General features: G+C 43.6%; 1 pseudogene; it reads right to left on the reverse strand.

The window, feature by feature from the left end:
• Positions 1–2,186: 2,186 nt before the first annotated feature.
• Positions 2,187–2,304, reverse strand: LOC126254160 (5S ribosomal RNA; annotated as a pseudogene).
• Positions 2,305–12,975: the final 10,671 nt, after the last annotated feature.

Genomic DNA, 12,975 nt, shown 5'->3' on the forward strand with positions numbered 1-12,975 from the left:
TTGAATAAGTAGCTTCTCCCAAAAAATACGATTTTACAAAAAGGAACAGGGCTAAGCTCGGTCTTTCACACATTATGGTAATAAAAAGAGTAATATGCACATTACAGCATTAGATTACTGATTACTTGCATAACTGTATCAAAGTTTCTTGTCTAAAAACAGTTCAAAGCAAGTATTGTCACAAACATTACACGTATAAATCGAGAATCACACTTGTAACGTCATATGCATGTTTACTCATAAATAAACTATTTCTGGCATATCTTATCATGACACAGTTCGATCCTAACCCCATTGACAATTTCAGACACGTCCTGCCATCTGTGAGTAAGATGTCGAACTTTTTGCATTCCATAAGAATCGTGCCATCGCAGACTACAATGAATCGTGAAAGAATCGTGAACGAATCGTAGGAATCGATTCGCAATGTGAGATTGAATCGTAGGAATCGAATCGGGAAAAAGAATCGTGTTGCCCAACTCTACTGCGCAACGCTACGCGCTGTTTACATCCAACGGCCCAACACTACAATAGCAAAAATTCCAACAATGCAAACCAGCCACAGACTGCACACAGCACAGCCAGTGATTTTCATACAGAGCGCTACGTGGCGTTACCAAAATGAAAACCTAAACAGCCTACTTACAGCATTACACTGTATTTTAGCACTGTTACGTATACATAATTTTCTTTGAGGATGTCAAATGCCTAATAGTAAGTCGAATAGGTTAACTGCCGTCTTTTGAAACTGTAATAAAAGTCTTATTAAGACAACATACCCTACGTAACTTTACGTTGGCGAACCCTTTTCCGACGCCTACAAATCATATTAAAGTGTCATGTTTCCGTTATGAACCGTAACAACTTCCCTTGTATCTTTACCTTTTCTAAAGTCAAAATGGCACATCCTCAGTTTTTGTTTACTATCGAAATATTCGATGGCACATGAAAAATATGTCTCTGGGTTCTGTTTGTAGGATGCCCGCTGCACGTGATTTCACTTGTTCTGCTGGCGTCCTCTTGACTTCCTGATTTGCTCCACTGACTGGCGAGTTACCAGCGGTGGTTGGGGGGAGAGAGAAGATGCGGACAGACCGGGCCCTCCAGACGTAACGAAGCCTTCCGGTGCTGGCCCACTTGAGGCCCTCAGACCGCTCTTTGAGACCTCTCCCGCTCTGCACGTGGCGTGACTCAGCTTGTAGTCTATAAGCCGCTGTTTACCGTCTGCACCACACACGTCAGCACCCGACAAGTAGGGAACTCGACGCGTCGATCACATAAATGTTGTCGTACTGAGACTGACTGTTTGCTCGTTCTCGGTAGAACATTTTATCCATTATGAATGAAAAACACGCGACGCTGGTGTTTTTTATTCATAAATGTTCTTGTTGTTGTCTTCACTGTGACGGCTGATTTGATGCAGTTCCTTATGCTGCTCTTTCTGTACAAACTTCTCCATCTCCGAATAACTACTGCAACGTACGTCTTTTCGATTCATGCTTACTGTATTCATCACTCGGTCTTCCTCTACAGTTTTTGACCTCCACACTTTCCTCAAGTTCTAAAGTGGTGATCCGTTGATGTCTCAGAATGTGTCCTATGAGCCGATAATCCCCTCATTTACTCACGTTGTGGCACAAATTTCTTGTGTCCCCAATTCTGTTCAGTACCTCTTCATAAATTACATGATCTATCCATCTAATCTTCAGCATTCTTCTGTAGTACCACGTATGAAAAGTTTCTATTCTCTTCATGTCCAAACAGTTTGGTGGCCATGTTTCACTTCCACATATGGCATCTCCCTTTTCAAGTACCTTCAGAAAATATTTCGTAACACTTATACTTATGTTAAATGCTGACAAATTCGTCCTTTTCAGAAATTTTTCTAGTGTTAGGCCAATACACATTTTATAACCTCACCACTTTGGTCATTTTCAGTTATTTTGCTGCGAAAATAACAAAATTCAATGACTACTATTTTTTAGCACTCCGTCTTCAGGGCACAAGCGGCCCAGCGGGACCATCCGACCGCCGTGTCATCCTCAGATGAGGATGTGGATAGGAGGGGCCTGTGGTCAGCACACCCCTCTCCCGGTCGTTATGATGGTTTTCTTTGACCGGAGCCGCTACTGTTCGGTCGAGTAGCTTCTCAGTTGGCATTACGAGGCTGAGTGCACCACGAAAAATGGCAAAAGCTCATGGCGGCCCGGATGGTCACCCATCCAAGTGCCGGTCACGCCCGACAGCGCTTAACTTCGGTGATCTGACGGGAACCGGTGTATCCACTGCGGCAAGGCCGTTGCCTACTTCTGTTGTTTAATTTCGTAAACTAATTCCCTCGTCATCGCCTGGTACTTCGACTACAGTGCAAGATGGAAGAGAGGGTATAACCCAGACCTCATATTTGTTTCCAAAACCTTGTCCGGGTCATGCAACAAATTCGTTCTCAACCCTATCCCAAAGACCCAACACAAACCAATCATGCTAAAGTTTAGACCAGTAATACTGCCACAAAAAGTACCCTTTAAAAGACGTTTTAACTTCAAAAGGGCCAACTGGAAAAAAATTTGCGGACACCTTAGACATGGAAATCGTAAATTTACCATCAAACACTGAAAACTACGGAAAGTTCGTCCAAGCTGTTAAAAGATCAGCAAGACTCAGCATACCTAGAGGCTGCAGAACACTCTACATTCCTGGAGTTTCCAACGACATGAAACAAATATATAACGAATACCTGGAGCAGTACAGCATGGACCCTTTCAGTGAAGAAACCATAAAACTTGGGGATCAGCTAATTGAAACTATAAGCAAAGACAGACAAGAGTCCTGGAAACATACATTGGAGAGTCTTGACATGAAGCACAGTAGCAGACGAGCTTGGAACCTCATAAAGCGATTGTCCAGCGACCCGGCAGCCCCCAAGGATCAGGTTTCCGTAACAGCTAACCAAATTGCACATCAGCTCCTTTTGAATGGTAAACCAACCAGGAACAGTAAGACTGCCACCTCATATAAGAGGCCACAAGTGACTGAAATACCACCTGAGCCATACTTCACTTCAATAGAACTGGAAGCTGCTATCAGTTCCTTGAAACCCAGGAAGGCCGCGGGTCCCGACGACGTCATTAATGAATTTATACAGAACCTAGGGCCCATAGCTAAGGAATGGCTTTTAGAACTCTATAATCTCTGCTGGTCAAACAAGACGATACCTAAGCTATGGTTGAAGGCCAAGGTAGTAGCTATCCCAAAGCCAGGTAAACCAAGAGATGATGCTAAGAACTATCGTCCAATATCGCTGCTGTGCTGCCCTTTCAAGCTATATGAACGTCATATCTTGAATAAAATAGCACCACAACTAGAAAGGCAAATCATTCCACAACAAGCAGGATTCAGACCAGGTAAATCTTGCACTGCCCAGGTCCTCTGCCTAACACAATACATAGAGGACGGTTTTGAGAAGGGAGAAAAAACTGGCGTGGTGTTTGTCGACTTATCAGCAGCTTATGACACGATAAACCACAAAATCCTCCTGGGAAAAATTTTCAAAATGACGGGAAACTACCACCTTACTGAAGTTGTGAGATCACTGATCTCCAACAGAAGATACTATGTGGAATTTCAAGAACAAAGAAGTCGCTGGAGGAACCAGAAGAACGGGCTCCCACAGGGTAGTGTTTTGTCCCCCCTACTTTTTAATCTGTATACAAATGACCAACCAGTTGGACCGACGACAAGAAGCTTTATCTATGCTGATGATGTAGCCATTGCATGCCAATCTAGATTAACCAAACAGATTGAGAGAAACCTAACAGATGCCTTAGAAGAACTAACTGAATATTACAACGGGAACCAGCTTCGACCTAATCCAGCAAAGACGCAGACTTGTTTATTTCATCTAAACAACAAGGAAGCAAACAGGGAATTACAATTGGAATGGAACTCAGTTAAACTTCAACACTGCCCAAACCCAGTTTATCTTGGAGTCACGTTAGATCGAACATTGTCTTACAAGAAACACGTAGAGAAAACTAGAGCGAAAGTCAACACACGGAACGGCATAATCCGTAAACTTACCAACTCACACTGGGGAGCAAACCCTGAAATTCTACGTGCATCATCCCTGGCATTGTGCTTTGCTCCAGCTGAATATGCATGCCCCGTCTGGAGAAGATCGACACATGCCCAGAAGCTAGACGCAGCACTGAATGCCTCATGTCGATTAATCACGGGATGCCTGAAGCCTACAAACCGTGATCTCCTTTATATGTGTTCTGGAATAGCCCCCCCCCCCCCCCCCCCCACAGATCAGACGGCAAACGTTGGCGATGGCCGAACGAAGCAGGCAGTGCGAAGATAGAAGACATCCCCTGTACGCACATCAGCCAGCGGAGGCAAGACTTAAATCTAGGAAAGACTTCATAAAAGTTGAACGTCCACTAACCGAAAGTCAGTCTACAACTAGAGAATCAATGTGGAAACAGAAATTGAATAAAGGCAGTCTGAAAAGTTGGAACATTAAAGAAAAACTTCCTGCTGGATCACAGTTGGAATGGAGAGTCTGGAAGAGCCTAAATAGACTTAGTTGTCAAATGGGAAGATCACAGGATAACCTGATCAAGTGGGGTACGCCGAAGAAGAGCCCTGCCAATGTGGAGGAAAACAAACCATGACACACCTGCTGACCTGTCCATCTTTGCTGGCCCCATGCACTTTCCAAGACCTGTGGTTGGCCAACGACGCTGCAGTGAAGTGTGCCGAACACTGGAGAGAGATATGAGCCTTGCTTTAGACAATAATGACGACTTACAATATGTGAAGATCATGAATGTATATATGAATGAATAACTATCATTTACTTGTATTTGTAATCTAGCATATATAGCGTATTAATTAATTACAGATGTAGCTCAGACACAATTAAATAAATACTTCGACTACATTCCTTTACCTGTGTACTTTCGTTGATTTTCATCGTATAATCTCATTTCATTGTACTACCCATTCCTTTCATCTGTTTTTCAACTCCCCTGCTCTCTCTGATAGAATTACAACGTCACTGCCAAACCTGAAAGTTTTAATTTATTCTCCCTTCAATTTAGTCCCATCAGCATATTTCTCGTTGATCTCCTTTACAGCCCACTCAGTGTACGGCCTACATGTCGAACAACATCAATGATAGGCTACAACCTTGTCTCACTCTCCCCTCAACTGCTGCTTACCTTTCACGCCTTTCTACTCTTATAACTATACTGTCGTTTTTGCGCAAGTTGAACAGTAGGCGACAGAATTCACTCCCTTGTTGTCCCAGTGATAGACAAAAAAGAGAATTCACAACGAAAATGGCGAAATAAGTTGCAGTTTCTATTGAACGAGCTTTGCTGGACTCAAAACCATAGATTTTCCACCTCTGTGTCATTCCGTAAGTAAGAATAATACAGAATATTCAGTCGAAGTGACAAGAAAATATCGAGTGAATTTAGCAGGGTAATTCTGAATGAAACCAGGAAGTAAATCGATGGTTAAATAGTTGCCAAAAGCCTTCTACAATTTTGCCAATTCTCCATTAGACCAGCGACAGGCAGAATACAGCAGCTCAGCCAATGTGGACCTTGAGCTCACTTGCACCGAGTTAAGTTGGTTTCCCGAAGACATGGTGTCGCCGGCAACCACTGTATTGACTGGGAGCAGAAATACCAAATAGGTCAATGGGTTTTATTCGCATTTCTGTAACTATGATTTGGGTCTAAAACTTAGTTATGAATAATATCCAGGTGCACCGACTGCGAGTAGAACATCACAAATACAGAGCAGGGAAAATTATTCTGTGGTTGTCCTCTTCTTTAGCCGTAATAGGTATTTCTGGATTAAGCAAACTGCAAACTAAAAATCTCAGTCACTGGAATCGATTCGCTTTTTTAGCATCACGAGATGCTATTTACATAATGAGTAAATAACACTCATTTTAGTATTATATTCTCGAAAACAGTGTTCTAAAAGAACGCTTCCATTGGCACCACTTCTAATACATAGCAACACAAATGAAAAGACAACATATCACAACTTGTGGATGTCACGTTTTGTAATCAAATTTCATATGCTACAAAAACATAGACTCGTAGCTTCAGATCACAAAAGCATGGCCGTAATACGTCAAATACGTCATTGACAAGCAAAATTGTCATTAATCCTATAGAAACCGAAGAGACGAAATTTATTGTCTAATAATAACGATTTATAGGCTGTATAGAACATATATTTATCCTGAAGCAACTGATAGAACATAGGGCCTTAAAAAACAAAAAGACAGTAGTAACCTTCGTGGGCTTCACAAAGGCATATGACTCCATCGACAGACAGACTCCTGTTGGGATCCTGAAGAACAGAGGACTTGATGGAACTACACAAGTACTCATAAAAGAAATTCTGACAGATACAAAAGCAAGGGTGAGGTTCAGAGGAGCACTGTCAGAAGAATTTGAGATCAAGACTGGTGTTAAACAGGGAGATGGATTGTCACCATTGTTGTTCAGTATAGCAGTGGACGAAGTGATCATGCAGTGGAGAGCAATAAACGAGGAAATGAAAATACCAAAGACCCGTGTGGGGGACAAAAAGGACAACAGAGCTCAAGTGGACTGCCTAGCCTTTGCAGATGACATAGCAATAGTAAGTGAGACGGAAGAAGACGCAAAGACACAAGTCGACAACTTAAGTAAGGTAGCCAGAAAGTTGGGACTGAGGATCGGCTATAACAAGACAAAGACATTAAATACCACTGCAGACTGGGAAACACCGGAAGGTACTGTGCAAATGGTGGACAAATTTAAATATCTGGGAGAATTTATAACAGGAAGGAACAGGAGCAAGGAGGGAATAACAGAGAGGATAAAGAAGATGAGGTCAGCCTTCTGCATGATGAGAGACATATACAATAAAAAGAATATATCCACAGAGGCAAAGATACCCCACTACAAGGCAACGGTGAGGAATGCAGTATTATATGCTGCTGAGACGATGACACTAGGAAGAAATGGGGCAGAACAACTAGAGAAGGAAGAGAGAAAAATACTGAGAAAAATACTAGGTCCCAAAAGATGTGGAGAGAGGTGGATGCGAAGACCTAGGGAAGAATTGTACCGGAACATGAGAACAATATCCGGGGAAATCAGACTCAAAAGGGTAAGGTTTGCTGGAGATGTAGTTAGGATGAGTATGGACAGAATGACGAAGAGAGTGTGGGAAACAACAGGGAGGACAAGGGGAAAGACAGGAACCAAGTGGATTGTTGAACTTCGGAAGGACTGGTTGGAATTGGGGATCAAGGTCGAAGGAAAGGGAAATTGGAGGAACAAATATACACCGACCAATATGCCGGAGATCAAAGACTGAGAAGAATACAGGAAAAGATTAGAGTGTCTCCAGTGGAGCCGATTGGAGAAACGGAAACTGAAGAGCACGGAAGAAGAGCGGGAGAGAAGAAGAGAAAGAATTAAGAGGTTCTGGGAGAAGAAGAGGAAGATGCAGTCCACGAAGGGGCTACCCGTGGTCCTACAGAGGCCGTAACGCAAGAAGAAGAAGAAGAAGAAGAACGATTTAAATGTATCTGTTGGTGGTGCTCTGTCGGTAACACCGTAAAGTTCCTGGTGTATGAGCTTTTCAATAGTCAGACAGCTTAAGAGAGGGAAGAACCAGAGTAACAGGAAGAGGTTACCCTAGGCGAGCCTGGGACGGAAGTTTTGTAGTTGGCGCATTTTGCTCGTAGTTCATTTCTCGGTTGTTTCACACTGACGACCGCTCTGGGCTATCACGGCACATTTGTATGTGAACTATCGAGGTGCAATTGTTAAAAGAGGCTGCTGTTTTAAATATTATGGCACTTGCGGCCGGATCTGACTCACTGAACGACGATAATCATAGTTTCATTTCATCTTGAACACTTCTGGATAAGCTTACTATCGTTTTCAGGATACTCGCTGCGCACATCAACTTGTCTCATGAGACAATTGCTCATCAGCACTTCTTTAGTTGAAAAGTTGAGGGTCATGTAAATAGGACAAAAACACAAGGAGAAATAGGCATGAAGATTAGGCACATCGCTCTTTACATCACAGAGCAATAACTTGAAAACTTTAAGCATTGGTGAGGCACGAATTGCGATGAAAAGAGATTGACTAAATAAATTAAACATTTCCACATGAAACTTGAACCATTTCTCTGGTAAGTATTTCCGCTCTAACCTCTTTGAATCGTTTTAAACACTTTGGTAACTCGAGGTCGCAGTGGAAAAGTGACCACCTCCCGGTAATGTCTCGGTGCGACGAACTCCTCAACTAGCTTCCTACATTTTCATCGTAAACCTCAGCAATTATTTACTTTCAGGAAGAGAGCCGAAAAGAGAGAATAAAAATGTTCACAAATTGAGAAAACGTAGTCATTTTGCATCGAATCGATAAGGTTTAATGTTACTTCAACAAGCCTAATTACATCATAGCAGTACTGATGGATGCAGGATGTGGCGATTAATTTCTACAGTTTATTAGTTTTTCAAGAATGAAAAAAGTCCAGTAACGATGTCTCAAAGAAGGTGCTTTGTTTGCAAAAAATGAGGAAGAAAATTTTATTTTTTTTATCTTGCGTACATAGTTGACAGTATTTTGAATCCGAGTTTTCGACCTCCAAAACGCTCGGGATAACTTTTTGTGGCCAAAACACCAAGAAATGTTGGCACTTTTTTCAGGTTTCCGGCCTATTCGTCGGAAACTATGCATCCTACTGAAAACGTTACTTTTACCAGAATGAAAGAGCATAAAATTTTGCCTCAAATAACCAATTTAAATGTCAAAATCGGTGCAGCCGTTTGGTCGCAATCAGTTATCAAAGTTCATTCATTTTTACCAGCTTACCTAAACAGTAGCCTCCAACGCTTGTAACTCAAAAACGGCTATTTAAAATTAAAAATGTCAAATTATCAAATTTATAGATCATTAAATTTCATGTTACAAAGGCATCTAGTTTTTCAGTTATAGGTACTATTATGCGTTCATACACTTTAAAGTCGAAATAATGCTATTTTGTTGTTTTTTTGTAAGTCAAAATGAACTCTACGTAAATGAAAAAAAGTGTGATGCTTTGGCACATACAGTGATTTCTACAGTAAGGCCACTGTCATTTCTATCTTCACTATTGACTGGGCTCGGTACATTCATGTACAAAAGATTCGTATTGTCGAGGCTCTTAGTGCATTTGGATTCGCAGCTCCAATAATGGAAGCTTCCCTATTTGAGATGTCCTCAGTCGCACGACCTGAGCATACTAACACAAACAGTGAAAGATTCGTCCAGCTCACCTCTGATAACGCCGATTTTAACATCTGCGTGATTGACGGGTTGAATACTGTCCTTTCCGTGTTGTATATAAGGTTCTCGGGCAAGACGTTAGATGTCGTAGTGAAAACTCCACAATATTTCATCAGCGCAACTGGCCGACATCTTCAGGTGCGAAGGCATGACTAGAGCTCCCCTATTTATGCCAGTCTTAGGCAGGAAGTGCTTATGCGTGGAAGGCGCCAAATTCGATGGCCAATAGCGACGATATCAACCGATAGCTGGAAGGACAGCAAAGCCACCTACAGGATGAAGAACCAAAGACTTCGGCGCACGCGCGGAGGCTGCCGCCGCTGCTCTGCGCTGCCATCGGCCGTTACAGCGACCTCTGTCGGAAGCCGCAAGCAAAAATGCGCGTCCGCGTAAGGCGCGTGACTATCCTCCCGTTGTCAACAGAGTATTTATGTTGCTGGCGAATCGTCATCCGTCGTATGACCAATAGTACTCCTCTCTGCTCGATGCGACGTCAATATGGCCACTGCTGGATCCCAAGCTGTACTGAGCTGAACGCCCGTATCTCTGTTTACAAGATTCGTCGAGCTACGTATTTCCACTGCTTCCTTAATAACACTGTCCCAGTACGTTGATAATTCATGGAATGGCCTGTACTGAGACAATGCTCGACCACTGCAGACCTGGTTGCTTCAGACGAGTGTAGCGTCGGTGTTCAGTGCATCCCTCTTCTACAGTGCGACAAGTTTGTCCGATGTACGACTTGCCACAGCTACAAGGAATCTCGTAAACACCGGGTCTTCTTAGGCCAAGGCTGTCCTTAGATGAGCCCAAGAGAGCTCTGAGTTTTGCCGGCGGACGAAAAACACATTTAACTCTATGTCTCTTCAATAATCTTCCTATTTATGAAGAGACACCGCCGATGTATGGCAAGATTATTGAAGAGACATAGAGTTAAATGTGTCTTTCGTCCGCCGGCAAAACTCAGAGCTCTCTTGGGCTCATCTAAGGACAGCCTTGGCCTAAGAAGACCCGGTGTTTACGAGATTCCTTGTAGCTGTGGCAAGTCGTACATCGGACAAACTTGTCGCACTGTAGAAGAGAGATGCACTGAACACCGACGCTACACTCGTCTGAAGCAACCAGGTCTGCAGTGGTCGAGCATTGTCTCAGTACAGGCCATTCCATGAATTATCAACGTACTGGGACAGTGTTATTAAGGAAGCAGTGGAAATACGTAGCTCGACGAATCTTGTAAACAGAGACACGGGCTTTCAGCTCAGTACAGCTTGGGATCGAGCAGTGGCCATATTGACGTCGCATCGAGCAGAGAGGAGTACTATTGGTCATACGACGGATGACGATTCGCCAGCAACATAAATACTCTGTTGACAACAGGAGGATAGTCACGCGCATTTTTGCTTGCGGCTTCCGACAGAGGTCGCTGGAACGGCCGATGGCAGCGCAGAGCAGCGGCGGCAGCCTCCGCGCGTGCGCCGAAGTCTTTGGTTCTTCATCCTGTAGGTGGCTTTGCTGTCCTTCCAGCTCTCGGTTGATATCGTCGCTATTGGCCATCGAATTTGGCGCCTTCCACGCATAAGCACTTCCTGCCTAAGACTGGCATAAATAGGGGGCTCTAGTCACGCCTTAGCAGTGTGTTCGTCGCACCTGAAGATGTCGGCCAGTTGCGCTGATGAAATATTGTGGAGTTTTCACTATGACATCCGACCTATTGCCCGAGAGCTTTATGTACAAGAGCAACAAGAACCACATGATTTTTATGCTCATGAGGGAATTTTAGGATTGTGGTACAGGCGGAAGGAGACGCTGATTCATTAATTGTGAGCTGTTTCCCAAGTTGCCGAGTCTGGCAATCGCAAGCGATGACATTGGCGCGCTTGTTGTCCTAACGGGTCGAGGAAACAACTACCACAACATGTTCCTCCGTAAAGCAGGAAGAGGGTCGTCCTCCAGTAATTCTTTCAATTTCGATCCTGGGTTTACCTTTTCAGTCATGCGTTCACAGGATGTGATAACACATCCTCCTTTTTGGCTAAGGAAAAGGGAAATTACTAGACCTTATGGAGCAACAGCCACATCTCTTAGTGCAAGCTGCTGAATTTGTTAAACCTTCAGTCTTGCAAGACTTAATACCACACGCAGGAGAACAGCTATAATAATAATAATAATAATAATAATAATAATAATGTCGTGTGACTAGGGCCTCTCGTCGGGTAGACCGCTCGCCTCGTGCAAGTCTTTCGATCTGACGCCACTTTTTTTTTTACGATTAAAGGAAGGGCGGTAGTGTATTTCTAGTAGGGTGCGGAAGGAAGTTTCTTAATTTTTTATTGTTTTTAATTTTTTATTGTTTTTTAATTTTTTTATTGTTTTTTAATTTTTTTGTTTATTTTTTATTTATATAGATATCAATGTGCGAACAGTCATAGTTAATCAAACCTGGAAAACTAAAACAGAATGAAGACACCATCGAAGATAGTAAACATAAATAACATGAAAATAAAGCTGCCACTTCGTAGTTAGGCTTCCCAGCGACTGCGCCCACTGATAAACATAGTTCAATATATGATCGTTTTCAGTTCGGCCTGACCTCATCTACCACTGCCTGGAACATTCCAGCTACACGGTGGGCTGTGAAAGGCACTCCATAGGTAGTTTGCGAAGCGTTGTCGATATCTGGTATGCCCGGAAATAGTATGTCTTTCTTGCAAATAGAGCCAGAAGTCAAGTAAATTCTTGTGTCCGTCACGATAGAGGTAATGGACCGCATGTCCACGTATCCAAGTGACGGAGTTGGTCCGAGTCTTGGGGTAAAATGTCTCATCCGGAAACAACTTGCGTGCAGATATATGCTCCGGCCTAACTCGCAAGAGATAAGCCAGCATCTGCCGCACTAGGTGCCAAACCGGTTTCGCCTCTCCACAGCTGAGGCGGTGCTCGTCAGAATCTACTGTATTACAACCCACACAATTCGGAGACTCCGCCATGTGGATATTGTAGAGACGTTGTTGTGTCACCAGCTTCCCATTAACGACTACGTACTATTGGGAAACAACATCGGAATCAAGCATGGCATCGTGTACAGTCTTCCACACCACGCGCCACCGTACGTCAGGATATTTTAGTTCGACCACATTTATGGGGCGGCGCTGCAGCATGTCGTGATATAGGTGTCGAGTTGTGGCCATTCGTGGTGTCGTGAGCGCTACACTGGAATAACTTTGTTCTAAATAGAAACGTCCTATATAAAAGAGGGGCGCTGGGATGTCCTGTAGTGGCACCGGCGCTCTTGGTGAAGCAGGTCGTAGTGCCGTCAGAAGCAAACTCGTGAGGCTTGTGGGACAACGGCGCAGCAGACATAAATGTGAGCTATCATAGAGGGCAATGGCCCTATCATCGACGTTAACTAGGCCGAGACCGCCTTTTTCCTTGGGTAGGGTAAGAGATACGTATCTGATCTTCAGTAACATACCAGCGGTGACGAAGTATCCCAGCGCTGCCATAATGCTACGCGCCTAGGGGTTCGGAATGGGTAGCGTTTGGGCGACATGCGGGACGCAAGGTATACATTGACATAATACGCCCGCTGAACAATGTTGAGGGATAGCAAGGG

This window comes from Schistocerca nitens, chromosome 4 (genome assembly GCF_023898315.1).
Source record: "Schistocerca nitens isolate TAMUIC-IGC-003100 chromosome 4, iqSchNite1.1, whole genome shotgun sequence".
Taxonomy (NCBI): domain Eukaryota; kingdom Metazoa; phylum Arthropoda; class Insecta; order Orthoptera; family Acrididae; genus Schistocerca; species Schistocerca nitens.